This window comes from Calonectris borealis, chromosome 2 (genome assembly GCF_964195595.1).
Source record: "Calonectris borealis chromosome 2, bCalBor7.hap1.2, whole genome shotgun sequence".
Classification (NCBI taxonomy): Eukaryota; Metazoa; Chordata; class Aves; order Procellariiformes; family Procellariidae; genus Calonectris; species Calonectris borealis.
The window spans coordinates 100,070,557-100,092,188 of NC_134313.1; the positions used below are offsets into that span (position 1 = coordinate 100,070,557).

Consider the following 21,632-nt stretch of genomic DNA (forward strand, 5'->3'; position numbering starts at 1 on the left):
AGGTAACAGGTTTGGAAAGACAGATGCCCAGTAAGTAGGGCTGAAAAATCCCATTCCCAGTCTGCTTGCATAGGTTGATGCTAAAACGAGGGGCGGTTTAGCTGAGCCTTAAGTCAGGAAAAATACCTGCTGTGGCTGAAATTATGATGAATAATGTTTTTTTAGATTAAATCTTGGGACACTGATTTCTAGATGACTAACAGTTAATGTTAATTGTGCAGAATCACTGGTCATCTTCAGTAGTGGCTCCTGTGCTGGAGGGTGTGAGCTGCAGCCTTACCCCTTCAGACCCCCGTGCTGGTCCTGTCTGTCTGCTGTTTGCAGACAGATGTTCCCATCCTGCAGCTCCTCATTTTCCCAGTAAGTACTCGCACTGGAAATGCCATTCACACGGGAAAGATGCGCAGGGCTGGGGCAGCCCGTGGATGTGTTCACAGAGCTGGGGAAGGTAACTTCTTCACCCTACTACAAATTGCAGGGCAGGATGGATCACTTCCTTGTCTGAGCCCCATGATCTGCATGCTGTTTTTCTGGTTTAGGACCTGCAGGATATGCAAAGTGCTGACAACTTGATTTACTATTCCCTTACACCCAGATACAGTTATTCACCCTGCACAAAGTGGGTGTAACACCTTGTGAAGTTGGGCATTTCACTGTGGACCACATGCACAGCCATGGGAAGTGTTTGTTTACGTGACAAAGCTGTGGAGAATCAAGCTTCAGATGAGGATGGATGTTAAACAGAAATCAGAGTGATGCCTGCCTATTTTATGCAAATGAAACCTCTTTTGTGCTAAGGTCCTTCACCATAGCCTTAAAATAGGCATAATTGTGATTTAAGTCTTTTTTACACTAGCAGAACAATTAATGTAAAGATGACTCAGCCCCATCAGGAACAACCTTTGTACACTAGACAAAATGTCACGAGATTTTCAGATGGGTCAAGTTTGTCATGGCTGGTGTAGAGAAGCTTTTATTAACTTGAAATCTAAGAGATAGTTAATTCTTGGTTGGTTTGTGGGGTTTTTTTCATTTCCATTAGAATCTTTTCTGTATGTGTAAAATCAGCTAAACCTGTCGAAAATCATTTAGAATTTTTTTCCTGACATGATAGATGATACGCACATTAGGTAATTGAAATAGCACACGCTCCAGGAAGATACAACCTCGCCTTTCCCATTTGCGGTGGGGCAGGATTGAACCTGTCTAAAACTATTTCATGCAGAGGGAGAATAAAGAAGGAAATGAATTACAGTTTTATTTGAGTTGAAGGATTAGTAGCGGGATAATAGTGAACAACGAAACAACTTGGGAACAACGCTGCCGTCTCTTAAACAGTTTTATTAGCTTATGCTGATTTGTGAATTAGGAAAACCAAATTACGTGGTGCAAGAGAGCAAGAAATGGCAATTAAAAACCTGCAGGAAAGGACTGGAAAAACGGTGATCTCTCACTGCCTGCTCTTCAAAGCAAGATGGAGAGCATGACCTTTTCTTGGAATAAATACAGGGTATTGCACACAACCGACTTCTGGTTTTCAGTTTTACCAATTTGCAGTTGCTCACTTGTACTGTGGTTCTTATTTGTTGATTGCCCTGGGGTCCAATTTTAGTATCTAAATACTCCCAAGAAGTACTTCCATGTTCTTTGATTTGAGGTCTGTTCATCTCTCAATTACACTTCTAATCTGTCAACTCAATGTCCTTTTTAGCACTCAAAGGCAGGGCTAGGCTGTGATATTTGAATAACCATAATGCTGTGAGACCATGAAAAACAGCTTCCTTGCGTAACACTTCCCATTTATAGCCAAGATGTGATCGCTAACCGTGTGCGTGATAATAATTCATTGATCATGTTGAAACATCAGTTGCAAAGCCTGGTTAAAACCTAGTTGTACTGCAAACCAGCCTTCCTTGATGGTGCCGCCAAGTTACCACTCTTTTGCATGTTCCAAGAAGAGCACGTCGTCGCAGCCCGTCAGATCTGCATAGGAAAAAGATTGTCCCAATTAGGGAATGAGTGCTCCTCTCTTCAGGCAAGGATTGTCCTTCAAGAAGCAGTGTATCTCCCTGTGCGTCCTGAAGTTTGTGCCATGCTGTCTTTAAATCTTAAGCATAAAAATGTCTGGGAACATTTGCGGGCAGACGTGCCTTGCCCCTCGCAGAAAGAAGTGCCTGTGGGTAAGGTCAAGTGAGCAAGTTGTAGCAGATTAAACTAGTTTGTGAATTTACAGTGCATCATCTGCTCCATAATAACTGGCTGTGTGCGTGGTGCAAAGGCACCCTATGGTAAATACAAGGTCCCTCACCCTTTTTTCCCTGAGCGGGTAGGCTACCTTGCTTCATGTATTTTTTCCCGTGAAATTAGAATGCATGGACAAGGATAGCTGCCACAGAGCATCACTGCACTATATTGCACAGATGCTGCTTGTGACAAAGAGTGAAAAAAAAACCCAAGCTCAAAATACTCACATAATTTAAAGAAAAAATAAATACCTTGAAAATAAATTGGTCTGAGTTAAGCAAAATGTTGAGGGTTGACTTAAAAATAGGTTTGGGTTTTTTTTCTCTTTTTGGTCTGCTTTCTAAAGTTAAAATGCTTGTGAGATCGCGTCTGAGTATGTGCTTCTCTGTCAGATGAGCAGCAGAGTCCCATTTTAGTAGAGGAGAGAAGCTGTTGACCAAAGTCCTGGAAGTTTAGCCAGGACCTGGGTATCTGAAGCATCTTGAGGTTGCAGTGCCTCTGTCACACAGGAGCTATACTTCCAGCTCAGAGTTTCTTAAGCCGGGAAGGCTTGTGTAACAGGTATCTCGTAATGCTACAATCCATCAGGGAGAGGACAAAGACACATATCACTGAATCTGATCATCATCATCATTGCCAGCACGCCATGGAGAGTCCCAACCAGCTGGAGGAGATGGCAAACGTTCACGGACGCTGCTCTGCGAGGGCTTAGTCTCAGCCAGTAAATCCAGTAGTCATCTTACACCAAAGCTGGATCAGCTGGGCAAATACTGGTTTGGGTTTTGGAGGGTTTTGTAGTTGTTGCTTTGTATGTTCAATTAAATCAGACTGTCTCAGGGCTGTAAACTTTTGAGTAGTTTCCTCTACCTACTACCTTTGCGTTGTCTTCCCTCTGCTCTTCACCCATGAACTGCTCTTGTCTGTCTGGTTTCCTGCCTTCACATAAGGTGAGATTCATCTGCATTCGTCTGTAGCCATCTAGTCTGAGCTCAGTGTCTAGACTCACTTTATGGATGGAGAGAAGTAGACCTTTCTGGAGAGTGATTCATTCTGTCCTAAAGCAGATGCTTAAGATAGGTCAAATTAATCATTTTCTAGATTGCCTAGTTTCCTCCACTGAAAGTAAAGAGAGCTTGCACTGTCTCAGGTGTAGACTCTTGCCCTGCACATGCTTTCGGTTCGGGGACATGGATTCCACCACAGCGCTGATAGGATGGAAATTTGTGTGCATGAATCTTGAAATTACATGTGAGATGTTTGAGGAGCCTTACGTCAAGGAGATAGGAAAGGTTTGTGGCACAAAGTGAAACTAAGAATTTAGGAAGCACAAGTAGACTATGGGAACCTGGCTGAAGGAGAAAATGTTCAATTTGGGCCCTGTGGAAATACACACTCTATTTTAAGTATTCTGTGTGGGGTTCACATAAAAATGTAGCACAGCAGTTTTCCCAGACCCCAGTAAAAAGACTGAGGATATCTTGATACCTTGTACAGTATGTCAAAAAAATTAAGAGTTGGTCCACAAAGAAATTCTGTCAAAAAATAAGTATGGAAGAACCGCACGATATTAAAAGTCTCGGATGTGAAAAATACTTGCTACTGAGGAATAGCAAGTCTGTGTGTGTATTTTTGGTTTCAGTACTCCTCTGTTGCAATATTACAGATAACCACAGAAATAGATGGGTGTTTGCATCCCTTAGAGGAGTTCATTGAGAACAAAAATCTTCCGGTGTGGATCTCTTTGCGCACCGTGGGCTTTGTTTGCAGACACTTTTCAAAACAACAACCCCGAGTAGTTTTTTCTTCCTCTTGTTATGGCAATAGAAGTATCCAGGAACTATTTTAATTATGTATCTGCCTCAGCAACTCTGAACTGGGTTTTAATTGTTGGTGACAAGAAGTCCAGAGCAAACGACTCTTCCTATCCTAGATCAGTGTTTGATGTACACTCACTCTGTACTGGAATCTCCATCCTGGGAGTTCATTAAAAATGCATTTGCTTCAAGGAGATGTAGGAATCAATTCTTCATTTGCTAAACAGCTGTATGGATTTTCCTCTTTTTATTCCTTGCTTTCCTTTCTTACTTTGTCTTGCCTTTCTTTTACAGCTCTATCTTACTTTATTTGAAAGAGGGAAACCAGTGAGGACCTGTGAGCAATCCGGCAGCTTCTGAAAAATCTTCATGCTAAAGGATAATCCAGAATTCCCCAAAGAAGAACACAGTGAATGTTGTGAGTTCCTAGCAGCGATAACGTGTACTTGAATTGTGTCTTTTGGGGGGCAATATCTGCACTGTAGATCGCTCTGCTGAAACCAAAGGCAGATGTGTTTGGGTTGGGCTGCAAAACCACACTTGAATTTCTCTCCCTCTCTCTTCTTTCTTTCTTTAATGTCTTCAAGGGCAGAATAGTGTTATCTAAGGAAAGATGCTGAGTTTCTTTTCCTTGGACCGCTACGGTTATTTAACACATCACTGTCGCTTTTTGGTTGAGTATGTAAGCCTGCATTTGAAGGCCTTGTGACTGTGTAGCCTACCAAGAATGAAAAATACTATAGATAACAGTTCAGCAATCTACAGGTCAGATGCAGGAGTTTTATACACACTCATACAATGGTTGAAATTATTTGGCCACTTCCAAATTAGAGGAGTGCAAGTGTGGTATTTGCACCTGGTGTTCCGAATTCCTATTGCTTTGATCACTTTGTTATATTAGTTTGAGTATTTTCAACACAAGTGCTCCTCTCAGAGGTTTGTGTTCATGGGAATTGGAGTAGCACACCTTTCAGAGGGAAACACGGTCACATAACTAAGACCCCGATCCAGCTGCGGCATTTAATAAAAGAAACTGTTCCCATGAGGGATGGCTAGAGAGAAGGCATAAATATTTTTATGCTCATTGTTTTTCTCATGAAGCCCACTGCTTTTCTGGGTTGAAGCGGGCAAATGTGCAGATCAAATGTAAACATTCTCACAAACACAGGAAAACAAGAATTCTGTCCGTGCCAGGTTTGAGAATAATCCCTATTTCTGTCTTAAGAAGGAACCTTGAGAATTTCAAAATTAGGTAAATTAGTATTTAAATCCTGATGCCCAAAGTATGCAGTAGTCCTTCAGGATGTTAGTAGTGACAAAACAGCTGCAGATTCTTCCAGTTTGAGCAAATTCGTTTTTGCACTTTCCATAAATTTAGTAAATATAAATATATTTTATGACTGTTGGGCATGCTTTCTAGCTCCCTGGAAGTTGGATGCCCTCCTTTGCTCTGCTTTTCTCTTTGGGTTCAGGCTTTGGGAAGCAGATTGAGACAGAGTCTAAGTGGTGCTGCTTTCCCAAGAGCCACGTGCAAAATAAACTTTAGAGAAGATGCTGAAAAATCTTCATCATCTCTCCCCTTTCCCGCATGCTTTGATCTATAGTGAAATAGTTAACAAAGCTGACATTTCGAGTTGTTAGTTACTAGTGCCACTAAGCTGCCAAGTTAGTAACTCTTTAAGATGAATAAGGGGTGTCTGAGACCTGGAGCTTCTCACTGTCTATGTATCCAAGCAGACATGGCCATATCAGCTTATTCCCACACTTTGAAAGACTTCTTTGAAACCACAAGGGCTTACTTTGCACGCTGACATCCTAGAGCAGAGGAGGGCAGCCTTAAATAATAATAATAATAATAAAAAACTGTCCTAGCATGCAAAGCTGTTGGGATAACAGGAGATGTTTGTTCAAGATGTTGCAATCACCTCCGCTGATTGCAACAGCAGCACCACCTCATGCCAAGGAGAGCATTCGCTGGGTCCTCCAAGGTATGTGGTGTGCCAGATCAGCCAGATAAACTGCAGGAGAGAAGGAGGCAATCATCAGCCATCGGGGGATGGAGTATCTGTCTAAGATGCTATCGGTGTGATTATTACATTCTGCCCTGTCCCAAATGGTTTAAAATGAGCCCACTTAAAGCGCAGCGCAGTGGTCTGCTATTGCGGTGCCAAAACCCCGAATCACGCTCATGAGGCCCGGGTTTGCGCAGAGAAGGCAGCTCTTTTCTCACCAGGTATGGATGGAAAGAAAGTGCTCTTAAGAACGGCTCTCACCGTGGCATCCAGGACCGGTTTCTTTTGGGGAGTCATTCGTAGGTGATGGAGAGCTCTTTAGAAGTTCTTTGAGAGCGTATTTTGTCACCTGGCTTCTGCTTGGAGGACACTGCTGCAAGAAGGAGGCGGTCTCCTCTCCCCTCCCCTCTTTCCTTTATCCTCTCGGAGAGACAGGAATAGCAGAGATGAGGAGGGATGGTGTTTCTGCTGAAAGGAAATGCCAGCATACAGTGGTTTTACAGAAAAATACTGTTCTCTCTTCCCTGAGTGTTTGCAGGGTGTTGTCACGTTAAGATGTGCGGAAAGCGATCAGACCTTTCCCGTTGCGAGCGGTAGCCGTTCTCATCCCTTCCACCTCCTCCTCCTGCCATCCAGGCAAATTTCAGAGGAACGGGGGTGTGAGGGGGGAGGGAGGGCAGTAAATTGGGACCAGTGTCTTGTATCCACCTAGAAACTGCCTGTTTACTAAACAGCACAAATTTCTCGCTTCCTTTCTCCTGCTCTCCTCATTTGGATGAAGCACATTTCTGGAATAGCAGAGCTGGTACAAATCAAGTCCATATTCCTCTTTTGCAGAGAGAAAAAGGGATGTTAGGAGGATTCGTTAAGGAGGAGCGTTTAGTTCACTCAGTGAGGGGTAAAAACGAAGCGAGGCGAGACTCCTTGCTCTTGCAGGAGGGTACCTTGTGAATTCCAGCATACAGTTTTGTAATTTTCTGATAGGATTTAGGTATCCTGAGGGTTTTTTTACATACTGAAAACCTATGCTGCAGCTTTTTTTGAGTGCTAGTCGCACAAACACATTCTGACAGGAGCAATGAATAAACTCTTCGTGTTCCTCACTCACAGGCATTTCTTCACTTTGTTTTTTTGTGCTTATGCGAAAACCTCTGGCACGGTTTGTGGGAAATGGAAAATAAATCTCTAAATCCAGTACGTGTCAATAACTGAAACATCTTCAGTTGATCTCATATCTGTAACTTATTTTGGGCAAACTGCAGATGGCAGGATAGTAAACATCCCGGCTCCTTGCTCTGACAGGCTTCCCGTGCCTGGCTTTGGTGGGAACCTGCCACCATAAGCGCTGAGCGCGACGCCGGAGAGGATCTTGGGTGCAGCGGCCACACAAGGCTTAGCCCCGATCCCATCCCATTTTTGAGCTGGTGCCTCCTTTCTCCGCTCCTTAGCCCTCCTTGCTCCCTTCACCCTGGTCCTATCTCGTCCGTACTCCTCCTCTGGCCGCTGGCTGTTTTTCCTGGCACCTGGACCTGCGGCGGGGCTGGGAGCGACGGCTCCTGGAGCTGATGTCAGTGCCGCTTCCTGCGCCGCCTGGCCAGGCTGGCGGCAGCCAGGGAACACCCTCTCCCCAGAGCATCACCTTCTCCGCCCGCTCGTGCTGCCGCTGCGGCAGCCCCTCGGAGAGGAGGCATGCACAAGTAATGAAAATTGAACATGAGTGAGCATTTTGCAACGGTTTTCTGCGAGCGACCATCTCCCGCACCTTAAGCCTCAACGTTGGGTTTGCGGCGCGGTTGGAAGTGATGCCCGGTGTCTGTTCAAACAGCGATGAGCTGTGCACACCTTGGGAAAGCGACAGGAAGTTTTGGCACATGCAGCCTTAATGGTTCTGAATGTCTTTGCTTTTGAATCGCTTTGGTATCCGTATGCTAAACCACTTAATGGTTTTCTACGGAAATTACCAGGCTACTGACAAAAGAGAGCTGCGTGTGTCCGATCTTCCAAACAACTGCCCAGTACATGCCACTCAGTATTTATAGAGAGAAGGAAAAAGGGAAGAACCGCTGTCATTTGAGAAACATCTCTCAGAAACGGCAGTAATTTATTCCCAGGCATTATTCTTCATTAAGAGCTACAGACAGCTGCAGCTTCCCTTTAAATAGAAATTGCACTCTGTAGGCATGCTATACATAGGGCTTCAGGTTTCTGACATTTCTCTGCCAAAAATGAGAAGTATTTCTCACCAAATAAATGTTTATTCAGAAAGTCTTATTTCCTGGCTTTTATTTCATGTCACATGCTTCCGCCGGCCAGACAAGAACAGCTCAAGGCTGACATTTGGGAGAGGAAGCTGAAACAGTTCGGGTCTCTTGCAGGGCTTCAAAAAAAAGTCTCCGACTGTAAATCCAGGCCTTCGGTTTGGCAGTTTATTTTATCTGATGAACATTGGATTAAAATGGACGTTGCAGAAATACAGCAGAGCTACTGTGTCTGCATGGAAGTGAAGCGGGCGGTGGTAGGTGTTTCTGGGCATCAGGTTGGCTCACCCCCTCTCCCAGCCCCGAAGCTGCTGTCCTCTGAGTGTGCATGGGTGTCAAACCTGCCTTGGTGGCACGCAGCAACTCAGCTGTTTCGGCGATGGGGCATCCCCCATACGGTCCGTGTATGGGCACCTACAGATGTGTCACAGCTGGGCTGTGTCCGCTTGCCCCTGCCACCCACCAGAGAGGTGGCCAGGGTGGGTTCGATTCCTGCAGAAGGACGATGAGGCCGTAAGCCACCAGCGCTCAGGGACCAACGCAGGTCCAAGCGCCTTTTATTCATGTCTGTGCAGCTTCCCTGGATTTACGTATTTTCTTCTCCGCATACCTGCAGGCTAGCTCCTCGGCTCACGACTTCCTAACTGTCTTTTCGCCGCTGTCTTTTCCAGCCTGGACTGCTGAGCTTCCTCCTCCTTTGTCTCTGGGGCTTATCTGCTGGATCCATACTTTCCATTCGGTGTGCCACCCCCTACCACTCCAGTAGATGACTTTACTGTCATAGAAACCCCAGCTGGTTGCCTTTTGTAATCTGTGGCTATGCTGTTCCTGTCAAATACAAGGTGTCTTCCTCCTCCCTCTCTTCCCCCAGGTCTCCCCACACCCCTAAGTTTATGGCTTGCAGTATGCAATCTGTGTATTAAAATAATTTTTAGTTAGGTCATTCATTATTCTCTTGCTTTCTTCTCGGCCGATATAGCTTCCAGAGAACTGAGAGGCTGTAATTTCTCCAGGGCTAAAATCCAAGTCTTTGATAGGCAGGCATGATGCCTGGGGCCACTACATGTTGCTACCGGTTGTCAGCTTTGTAAAACTTACCCTGCAGAGCAAAGAAATCTGAGCACAAAGATTGTTCTCTTCTCTTACTGTGGCAAGCTGTAGTTTCCCAGTCTGTTCTGCCTTCCCTTCATTGTCTTCCAAGCAAATGGCTGTAAGATTATGACTCCCATGTTTGGACTGAGAACAGCTTTTGCCTGAGCAAACATTTCTCTTTGGCAGTCACTTTAACTGCTGCCCCAGCTTTTCGCCATCAGCTTTGTTTCATGATTTGCTGTTAGAGAAGTCCAGGCAGTACTAGTGCATTGGAGCGAGTAAATGAAACAAGGAAGGCAGGTGAATGCCTTTGTTAATGATTACAGTACTGGGGTGGTTGCAGTATGGTCCACGAGGGAAAAGCTTTTCCTGTAGTTCAACAGTGTAGCTTATGGTTGCTCTTAGTTTTAACTTGGTGGTGTCAGCAGGAGAGACTTCAGGTCCTTGCTTGCAGCACTCCTTGGTCCAAGAGACTTCCAGTGTAAACCAAGAAGCAGCATTGGGAACCAAGCCCAGCCCTCACAGATGATAGCAAGGCGTGAAAGCTGCTCGAGTATTTGCAGGTTGCGTCTGGGGTGAAGCTGACCAAAACACAGGTGTCCCATCCATGCCTGTTGTTAGAATATTTCTTCTGCTGCTCTTCTGCCTCTCCTCTGTTTCACTGCTGCTTTGTTGTGTTGCTGTGTTAGTGAGCATCGCTGGTGAGCTGGATTGCTGCGCCCACGATGACCCTAACAGCATCTAGTAGCCTGCTGATGCTTCTCTCAAAGCTGATAATGTTGGTGGCAGCAGCAGCAGGAAGAGAATATAAATTAAGCTCTCCGAGAGGGGAGGGTTTTTTTCCATTTTCTGTCTGGAGCGTGCATTCAAAAGGAAAGGCTGCCGCTACTGGTAGGTTACTTAAAAGGGATCATGAGCCCTTTGTAGCAGAATACTATTCTGAACCACTTGTTCATTCATATTTATTCCAGGTTTGTTTGCAGCCTGCCAGGTATGTTGACCCTGGATGCTTAGGTTGGGAAGGAATATTAGATACTGTTCAAGAAACTGGCAGTATTGATGCTATCAATGTTACTTCTCAGTGAGTTTTATGTTTCTGGTAATCAGCATTGGTGTTTCCAGCTGCAGACACTGATGAATGTTTTGGAGGCACCTGATGGCACAAAGGTCAAGAGGAAGAAGATAAAGCAGCAAGTTGCCAGGATTGCTCTTAGCTTCTTTCCCTGTTGAGGTTGTCAGAACTGGAGACAGGCTAAGGAAACCTGAAATGCTGTAGTCTTTTATTTATTTCTAATGGGTTCTCCTGGCAGCTCTTTAAATAGTAGAGAAACTCTCCCCACTATGGCAAATCAAGTTTATTGCACTAGTTCAAGTTATTACTAAGTTACTGCACTAGTAATAGAAGAAATCTGTTCGGGGAGCGAGGGTTGCATTAGATGAGGAGAGGAAGGTTATTTGTGGGTTTCTGTGCCAGGCAACCTTCAGTCAGAATTGGGGTGGTGTTTTATAAATTCCCTATGTCTCACTTCCAGCATTTGGACTGCAGTGAATCCTGCCAAAACATTACAAAAGCTGTGCCAGGTGAAAGAAGTTAGGCAGAATGTGGTTTGGCTTCCCTGATGGGTGGACATTTGTGACCAGAGCTACAGAGATTCCTTGCAATGGAGAGGTGTCCGCAATGGAGGCAGTCGGCAAATTGTGCTTTAAGCCTTCAGCTGCCTCGTTTCTGAGTTAAGACATGTCCGTTAGATCCACAGTGAGAATTACCAGGATTCTTTTTCACTTTTACTAGATCCATTAAAATGTTTGTATAACGCTCTTTATTCAACCTGAGGGATAGCCTGCAGAATGATCAAGGAGATAAAAGTACAAGCACTTCCTTCTTCTTGTCATTGACCAGTCAAACCAGTTCAACTGAAGAGGTTTGGCTTAGTGAGCAGTCCTACTGCTCTGGATGACATTCGTAGAGTGAGCTGCAGAGCTTTATATGTCTTCATTATAGGCTGAAGTCTCTTCTTAAATTAAATGAAGCAGGCAGTCTTCATTAGCTCCGGGTTTTCTTGTTGTTATTATTATTCTAATGTAATTATCACTTTTCTTCAGTCAGCCTTCTGGTTGCCTACTTACTCTTCCCATCTGGAGAGTTGCCTACTTACTCTTCCCATCTGGAGAGTATTTTGAGATGGGGAAGGTACAGTGAAGTAGTGAAACTATTGTTAGCGCCATGTTCTTCCTCTCCTCCTCTTCAACTGCCTAGAATGCTACAAAAGGAAATAGAAAAAAGAAATACATGACAAACATAATAGGATCCTCCTCTCTCAAAAAAGGTTATGCAAAGGAAGACTTGAGTTATCTGCCTAAGCACATGCAATGGGAGAAAGCATCATATATAGATCTGTAAGACCCCTGCAGTTCTTTGCTTCAAAAAAGCAGCATTAAGAACTGAGGAATCGCCCCACTCTGCTCTCAGATGACAAGACACGTTGCTTCAGCAGTAAGTAGTTCTTGGGCATAATGCAATACCTGCTGACTGCAGGGAGTGAGAAAGGCTCAGTCACGATGGGTAGATCTATTTGTGCATCTGAGCCCCGTGCAGAGATTCCCAAGCTGACAAGGTGCTTTGCTCAGGCTAATTAGCCCTGCTTCTCCCCTTACATCTTCCCTGATTATGTTAATTAGACTGAGCAGGGTGCTGCCTGACACTGGTGAGAGTCAAACAAGTATGTCTGTACAGCCTTGCCCTGCAGTGTACCCTATAAATGTCTGAGCCCGCTCAGCACAAGCCCACGAGTCTTTGCCGTGTGGCTGTGCAGCACAGGTATTTCCTGGAGTTTTATTGTATGTGCTATCAAGAATCACTCAGCCTTGGGTGGCTTGCTGGGATTGCAGTAAAGGTATTAAGTGTTAGGGAATATCTTGAACAACTAACTGCCTCCTTGCTCTCAGAAAAACACATGCTGCTAGGTGTCTTCTGCCCTGTTCGTTCTGTTGCATGTGAATGGCTTCCCTGGTTCTGGAGGTGGTGGTCTGGAGCTCCCAGGGAGAGGGGGGTGGTAAAAGGACAGAGTACCCGGGCAGACAATCAGAAATGGTGGGACTGAAGAATAAAAATACTAAGAACTTGGACTTTCTGCTTTTCATCCTATTTATGTGTGCAGGACTGGCAGAAAAATGGGTTGGCAGGTTGAATTAGATTGTGAAACCTCGCTAATTAGCTGTGCATTCCGCACTCCACCTCTCCCTTCTTCTTCCTTCCCAAGTGGGATTCTTGCAGAATGAAATGAGTGCAGGGATAGGTGACTTTCATGATTTGGTGTTTTAACATTCAATTCCAGCTGTAGCTATTGCAATATAGGTAAGTTTGCTATCAAATATTGTTTCAAAGACATTGACTGAGCTTACAGAAGACAGGTTTTAGAAGAAACAATCAAAAAAACCCCGACAACCCCAAAATGACAGCAAATAAAACTATTTTTGCTCATTATAGTAGAAATGGTGTTTTACACTCCTGACTCTTCTTCCTCTGACTGGCACCTTCCTGAGGAACGTGGTTGAGAGTGAATGCATATGTATACACACATGCACACATGCCTATCTATATATACATTGATCTTAGTGAGCCTGGGAATGTAAAAGCAAGTGCAAAAACGTATGCTGGTTTTGGCAAGTTGTTTGTTTTAGTTGCACAGTTTCCTGATTTTCTTCATTTAAGAGGTGCATTAATGTTCTGTGTATGAAGCCTGGAGTGTGATAGTTAGATCTCTTGTCAAAAGACGGATGTCCGTGTTTCATTCCATATTGTGAAATGGTAGTGCTCAAAATATCACGTCAAGCCACTACCATGAATAAATAGCTGTGCTGCATTATTTTTGGGAGCAGCAGTTTCCAAGACAGTCAGTATGATCGCAGCCATTAAGTGAGTAGCAAGTGTTTTGAAAGAGTAGAAGGAGCTTTGTTGACTGAAATGGCTGGGTCAGAGCTGAAAAGGAAGAGTTTGCTGTTTTAAAACATAGCAGACATTTTAGACATTCTTATCGGGATGCTTCAGTAATGCAGTTGTGTGAAAGACTGATAAGGGAATGTGCGATAGCAGCCCTCATAATTTAAAGTGCCCAAGCTTGGCACATTCTATGGTAATGTAAAAATAGCAATAAATATAAATCTCGTGTTCTGGAATTCCCGGATCTGCTTATTAGCAGATCAGTGTGTAAACACTGGCTCAGTGTGTCTAATACTAGAAGGATGTGTTTTGTTCTCTTGAAGGGTTATGTGCTGGCTCTGCACCCCTAGAGCATGTATAAAACAGGCTAGATTCAGACTGAGCTGTACTCTGCATTTTCTAGAGGAAGTCTGTTTTGTATAAACCACACACCAAAGCAATATGTAGATATTTTTCACTGTAATGCAGGTATTTCACCAGTTTTAAATCACTAATATCAGTTACTGGTGTCACTCGAGCTGCTCAATAAGATCTTGCCAGGAACACCTTAACAGGACGTCTCAATCAGAATTGCAGATTTAATGTTGCTCCTTGGTCAGATTGGGACTGGCAGTTTCCAGTTTGCTTCCAGATCTGCACCCATTAAGTGCATAAAAATGGTTTGAAAGAGTGGGGAGAGCTTTGTTCACTGAAAACGACTGCTTTGGGATTGAAAGTGGAGAGTGGCAGACGAAAGAGTACTGGACCACTAGTGGCAGGGGATGAATCCCAGCGTTTGCACCCCATGGCCCCCATAGGCCTATAGTAGCTGGTTTTTCTGTTACAAACTTGATCCCTGAGCCTGCTTGTTGACCTGTGCAAGCTCTTAAGGCTGCCTGGAGTGTCAGGGCTGGAGCCTCGAAGCAGTAGGGAATGGTGTTTATCCGTGGTCAAAGAGGGAAACCACCATGCCAACACAAAGCCTGTTGTCTGATGAGACCAGCGGTAAAGGTAACGTGTAAAGCGGTGGTGATTGCTTCTTCAGGAAAGCAAATGGAAGCAGGATAAATGGTTCTCAGTTGAGTTACAGTTGGTATTTTAAGGCTTATGGCATAAAATGCATTTAAGCTCAACGAAGGCATTTCTTTTTAAATGTTCCTTCAGGACTTCAAAACGTTGCAAAGAGCAAAGCAAACTATCTGACTGTGGTTGTGCAAAGCTGGTATGGTATCAGTGTAGCTGAAACTGAAACTGCACTCACATGAGTTCAGTCTCAGTGCCTGTATTGTGCTGGAAAACCCAAGTGATTTGGTATAGAAAAGATTTGTCACATTAAAGCATCTCTTTTTGGTTCTGTGGGGTTTTTTGTCTTTCCATTTTTGTTTTGGCGAAGATGGTGTGGGGGATGAGGAGTTGCAGATTGATGATTGTTTGTCTGTAAACTGTCTTACTGGAACGGAGACTGTAGGAGGCTTTCTCATGGCTCTTAGTCAGACCAGTGCCTTATCTAAACAGTATTTGACCCTTGAAGATGCTACATGTGGCTCTCATCCAGCCTACCTGCCTGATCAGAGTGGATGGTCTGATCATGCTTGCAACTGAGCGAGAGGAGCACTCATCTGGGGAGCCATCCCCATGTATCAAACCCCTGCGTTCCTGAAAGTCTTTCCTCTCGGATAGCATCCTATCACTTAATTTATTTTAATGTAGTTCAAAGGTGTACCAGGAAGGAGAATTTGATACCTTCATGAAGGAGGTCACAAAATGAGGGCAATGCTGTGTCCTGACATCATCACATGGTACTTTTTTTGACGTTGCATTAATATGCAATAACTTGTAGTGGTAGCTGTGCAGCAGCTCAAAACAAACACTGCAAAAACTTTGATCTCAGGCAGTGTTTGTCACTACAAGTGTAATTATCTGTGTGGACCATCAGTCTTAAGACTAGTAATAGCAGCAGTGTGGAAGAGCTTGTGGTATCCAGTCTAAGGCATTTCTACCCTGCTGATGTTGAACAGGCTGACAGCAGGTAGCAGACTGATGGCAGAGGTCAAGTCTTGCTGGGCTCATTACTTGCCTTCTGTTTTATGGTAGAGCAGGGGAGAAATTGTATCCTTGATCTTTACCTGAAAACAATAAGAAAGGAGGAGATACAGAGGAGGTTATGCACTCAGAGAAATAAAATGGCAATTCCCGCTGCTCTTTCATACCATTTCTTGCATTAAAAAGTAAATTCAATAATTCTTGTCATCTTATATTCTAATTTTTTTTAGATTCAACTTACAATGATAGGAACATTCTTCCCTTGGTAAGAAGTAATTCTGATATGCAAAATTTGAAACTAAGGGATAAGACAAGGGAAATTGCATTGTTTTAATAAATAAGGAATCATTTAAATGATTCCTGACTGATAACCGATTACTTTATCCTTTCATATGCGAAGGGAACAAAGGAAAATGGTAAAAATTTAGCCTTGGTAAGGTTTGGCCAAATAGTGCTAAGCATGGCTAGGTTTGAAGCGCAGTGGAAACATTATGGGTTTCTTAGAGTCAGTCCCCCAGGAGTTTGAGAAGACACCTGATCAGAAGGCTGGAGTTCAGATCCTACCTTCTCCCTTGCTCGGGCTTCTTGGGGTTTCTGTTTTGGTTCTGGCTTGTTTCTTAATTTAAGCAATCACCTCTTTGGTGTATGCTGGTTGCAGTCAGTCTTGTCCTATGCTGCCTTTTCACGAAATGCATCTGCAACACCTAGTGCACTGAACCTGGTAGAGGTCGGTGTTGCCTTTTGGAAGGAGAATTGCATTTCTTGGTTTCTATTGTGCCGTTAAAATTCTTCCCTTTCCTTCCTGTCTGCAAAGAGACTAGCCTGTGTTTAGATATTCACGTATTAACTCCTGCAGCCCTTTCCTCTCGTGCAGCCTGCGGTTTGGGATGACTCCACTGGTAGCGCACTGACTTGCAATCAGGAGACATAGTGGCAGAGCCAGAAGGAAAAGCTGTCTGATGGGTGACTTGAGGCGTGTCGTGACCAGTCAGTGCTGCAGCCATAAAAAGGAGATAATGACACTGATATCACTCCTTGGTAAAGCATTATGAAATGTTTTCATGACTATTTCTGCTCCAGAGCCTGGGTGTTTTTAGCCTGGATTCCAAGGAAGTGAGGTGTGTGTGGTGGTGATGATGTCTGTCTGTCTGCTTGTCCGTCCCCATTCCCCCCCTCCCATAACACTGAGTGTCTTGTCTAATTCCCACCAAATCTGGCAGGAAGTAGAAGTCTCAAAGACAATTAAATTCCTACAAATCTTTTTGTGGTTGCTAAACTCAGCAGGCAGGGGAGGTGAGAGGCATGAGTTAGTGCTGACACCGAGGGGGAAGAGACAGCCAAGCTCTGCCCTTGCTACTTCTCTTTGGCAGTGGCCGGCAGCGAGCCCCACCGCTGCATCCAGCGGGCCGCGGCAGCCCTGGCCCAGGTGCCAGGCCAGCACGGCAGGATGCGGAGCAAGGCTGGGCTGTTGGAGGACGCCAGAGGGAAGATGGTGCAGAGACGGGTGAACGTGGAGGGACGGCAGAGACGCGGAGCACAAATCCTGCTCTCTCTGTTCTTCGGTAGAATGGGACGTGTTAGTGGAAGGGCTCGGACTCAATTTGCCATTCGAAATCCTGGTGGTGGTTTTGTTTCTGGCTGCTCTGAATGTGCCTTCCTCATGTTCCTGGGATGTTTTCACTTCTCTTCTGCGCAGAGCTGGGTTCCTCTGCTGCAAGGAGCTCCGAGTCTTTCCTGGCACCTTCAGCAAAGCTCTTGTGCTCCTTCCCCTCCATGCTGCTCGCGTTTTACTTTTGCAGCAAATGCAAATACAGAGCTGCCTTCTTTCCCTGTCACTGTGGGGCTTCTCTCTGCGTATCCCAAGTGGAAGAGCCTTCCCATTCTCATGAAGAAATTCTCTCTTTGTCCTCATTATACACATAAAATATCTGGCAGGCCCTGTTTTCAGTGGCTGCTGAATTTCTCCCTTGCACAGCTCTGTTTGTGCCTCCAGAGTGCTGGCCTTTTTCTGCACAGGGCCTCTCACTTACTTGGCACAGTGCTCTGGTTTTTGTATTGCTCTGTACATTGAAGGCAGCTACTACGGTAGTAGTAATAATCACAGGGATGCAAATTTATTATCTCGTGTTTAGTAACTCAGTGGGAGCACATGTTTATCTTGTACACTTGAGTGCTGTTTTTAAATAGTACTGTATATACAATAGATAGATTTAAAATTGACTAACCAAGAAGACATCCTCAAGGCTGAAAGAATAAGCGTGAAAGATGTGCAAGAGTTGCAGCCTGGGTTTTAGCGCTACTTTGTTTCTGGTGTGCTGATGTACATGGCCGTAGCAGTTAGATGCCTCATTTGTGTGCCCAGATAAAGCCAAGATAGTTTAAAGCAATCAGATTCATCTTGTGTCTTGGAAAAATGAGTTTATACTTTGTAAGAGAGAAGAGGTTTGCAAATTGAATTTTTTTTTAAAAAAGGAATATTTAAGTAAGCATCCTTTCACTGGGAAGAAGGGACAGGTAGACAAGTAGCCAGCTGACCACAGGCTCTGTGGCTTCTGCAAAGATAATTATATGAAGACCAAGACCCTTGCACTACCTTCAGTAGTTCAACTATGTTAGTTTAGGTAGGTTTAAAGTTCAGTTGCTTTGAAATGGAGAAGCCATGACTGGGAAGGAACATGACTGGAAAGCATCAGTCATGGAAAAATAATGTTGCCTAAAGTCAGCTTTGAAGTCTCCAAGTCTTTTTATTGACTTCATAGACTTTAGGTTAGGCCTTCAGTACAGAAAGTCAAGATCAGACGTGTCTTTGAAATTATTTTTCAGGGATTATTTATATGTGTGATGTGTACTTCTCTGCAATTTTAATAAGAATCTCTCCTATCGAACTTATTATTACTATTATGGCATTAGGTTTGTAGGCCTCAGTCAAAGCCCATTTTGGCTAGGTATTTGAATACATAAATGGTAATAAAAAGACTCTCCAAAGCAAAGAAGTCATAATGTGCCTGTGTATGTGTGCGTGGAGGAGAATGGAGATTTCAGAGAGTGTGTACATTGGCTCCCAAATTAACCTACCTTTGCAGTCATTTCGCAGATGGTAGTCTGGGCTGTTGTGCAGTGAATGGATCCAGGAAGATCACCTCTAACTTCTGGCTGAAAATGCCATCTTTGAATCCAAAGGGAATTTGACTAGAATAGTTTCAAATCTTTGTCTATTAGCTCATACTTTATTATTGTTTTATTTTCATGTACCTCCTGTTTGCATTGAAGTAAGAGGTGCAGAAGACCTATTTATGTAGATCACACCATGTCCATTTTCCTGATGACGGGACAGTTCCCTGCGATGCATTTTTAAGTGTTTTGCCCTATTAAGTTCCCAGTGTCCAGACCTCGTGGCTTCCTCCACTTCCCTTAAGGAGTTGTTAATAAGTCTTACATCATATTCAGCCTAATTTTCACTTTTTAAAATTTCCCATTTCTTAAGCTGCCCAAGACACCAGCTGACATAATTCTGTCTTACTCGTTTATGATGTTGGTCATACCAGCAGGGGTGGAAGCAGCAGTAATGGGATACTGCAAATCATCTGTCCCTCCAGTGCATTCTGGGAGATGCTCCTGAGAAGCTGTCCACGTGGTATGTCAAACCCCATGTCTTGACCAAAGGAGAGGGAATGTGCTCTGGACAGGCACTGAAACTTTGAGATGTTTAGGTTTATCTGAAGCAAAGTGACTGGGCCTTTTTTATACTGGCTGATTGAAGTGGTGTTGCTGTACTTCAAAATTTCTGAAGGCCTCATTTCATCACTCTGCCTTTAATTTCCTTCTACTGCTCTCAGTTCTTTCTTATTTTCCTGTCAGTCCTATATGCTCTCTCAACCACTGAGTTTTCATTTCTTCCTTTTTATTTCCACAGTAGATGGTGGAGTCACATCTCACATGGCTCTGCCATCTGGAACAACTTCCCTGACTCATACTGCTTTTGAGTTTTAACTTTATCCTTGGCCTCTACATGTTAATCTTCCTTCTAATAAAACAATCACATCTTATGCCCAGAGGCTTCCAGTTCTTCTCTGTTCAGTCTTTCTCCTCAAGACATGTAGCTTTTGCTACCCTTTGATACACAAGGTATATTGTGATCTGTGCTTATTATTAGACAGGGAAGACCTATTTTAGAGACGCCTAATCACATACTTAAGTCTAATTCCTGTTCAGGACAACACTTCAGGGCACACTTACCTTTTTAACACCCCCTTATCCCTTTGATTTCAATCGGCTTCGCTGATTTAAAGTTAGGTACACGTTTAAGTACTGTGAACATGATAAAGCCTCAACTGTGAAACATGGTTTTTGTATTTTTTAAAAAAAAAATTAAACTAAAGCATATTGCACAGTCTGAAAATAATGAAAGATTCAAGCAGAGAAGTAAGATTTCAAATCTGATACTATATCTCCTTAAGTCTCATCTTGAAAACGTCAAACATGCTGTAAAATCAAACAAAAATCCAGCAGCCTTGCTTTTCAGTCTGTTGACTCAAAACATTTTCTTCTGAGATTTTCAGTCGTTGACATAGTATGCAGTTGTTCTTGCTAAATTAAGAAAGTCTCGTGCTTTCTGGGATCCCATAGTAGAACTGCTGAGTTGCACTACTTGCATAAAAAAATTGAGGTTAGTTTTTTGAGTGATTGGACACAACTTGCGATGCTACTGCTTTTCTCCTAGTGGCTCCCTTAAAGCTTCCATGAGGTGGGGGGAAAATACAGCTAATAGCAAGCTGTGCCTGGGCACCACACAGTCCCGGCTTTGTGCAGAGCACGGCTTTGGCATCTGGAGCGGGTGCTCAGTGCATATTAGCAGCAGTACATTCATTGACATAAATCGCTGTCAGAGCAACGGAGGAACGCAGCTGTGTATTTTGTGAGCGCTGAATGCGGTCTATCTCAGACTCACTGTGAGCTCATGGAAGATCTGCTCAAACTTGTGTCTCAGACTGTAAGTCTTGGGTGTGGGGCACCGCAGTCGGATAACCACTCACTCACTCTTGAAATAAATGCAAGCTCAGTTGCAGGGCTCCTACCCATTTTTCCCCATCCTTGCCCCTTTCTTACCATTTCCTTCTTCCTTCCAGGCAGAAGATCTGTCCAGAGAGGACACGTAGGAACACACATCCTTCCTAATTCATAAAAAGTGAGGAGGGGGGAACAATGCCTGGCTTCAGAGCGGTCCTTTAAAGGAGGCTCATTTAGAGTCCAGCCAGTATTGAAATTGGCTGTCCTCAGGGAGAACGCATCACCTTCACTGTGTCTCCCACCAAAATCAAGAAGGGGAAATGCATTCCCATTTGTCCTCAGAAGTAAAGCTGCCCTGGTGTGTCTGAGCTGCACTTTAGGAAGTCACAGTGCTGCTGAGGAGAAGGGGCAGGGAAGGTACAGTCCAAACAAAGTGTCTCAGCCTGCTCTTGCAGCCCACAAAAGCAAAACTACCGATTAATTTATTATGGAAAACCTGCATGGTGCCACTGTGGCCAAACTTTGGGCAAATCATTACAAAGAAGAGAGTAATACCATAGATTGCAGAGTGTTTTCATAGGTTTCTCAAGGTTTTTCTTGTTCGTTTTCATTTGGTTTGGGTTTTTTTTGCTTGGTTTGTTGTCCCTACCTAAGCATCCAGCTAAAGTTCTTGCAGTCACAACCATCCTCTCCTTGCCCTGGATTACTGGGGGGTGATGCAGTGACTTCTCATTTTCTTCTGGAGTTTGCTTCTACAACACAGGCAGCTTTGTAGCATGAGAATATTTTTGAAGCCTGAGTGTGGGTGTATGATTGCCAAAGTCGAGGGGTTTTTAGTATAGAGTTTGAACCACAGTGCTTCATTAACGAGGGGTTTGCCTTTGTCTTCCCTAAAATGAGGAAAGTAACTGAGGACTGTATAATGCTCGGTTCCTTGTGAATCATGGGGATTGCACGCCTAAAAGTGTATTTGCTAAAGTCCTTTTAAAATGCATTGCTTTTGTGCCTCTCACATAGTTCCCTGTCCAGACTCCCATGAATTTCTACTTTTTTACCTCTCTTAAATGCTCAGTGGATGTGAAAAACCTTCCTATGTGTGGAAGTGGAGATGCTAATGCAAGTAAAAAAGATTAATGTGTTCCTTTTCCCATTCATCACAGTTCTTGGAGATTTTTGTGGAAAATTCACCACCCAAGGACCAAACTAAGCCTCCTTCTTCACAACCTACCGTGATTAGACTGTG

The 21,632-nt window shown here is 44.0% G+C and overlaps 1 protein-coding gene across 10 annotated transcripts in view; it reads left to right on the forward strand.

Annotated features, from left to right (window-relative positions):
- The window catches only part of ATXN1 (ataxin 1), a 379,215-nt gene that overhangs the window by 284,655 nt on the left and 72,928 nt on the right, over positions 1-21,632 (forward strand). For all 10 annotated transcript variants that reach the window (XM_075142740.1, XM_075142747.1, XM_075142742.1 and 7 more), the window contains one exon: positions 4,353-4,476. The gene's annotated coding sequence lies outside the window, so the exon portion shown is untranslated. The remainder of the gene's footprint in view (positions 1-4,352; positions 4,477-21,632) is intronic.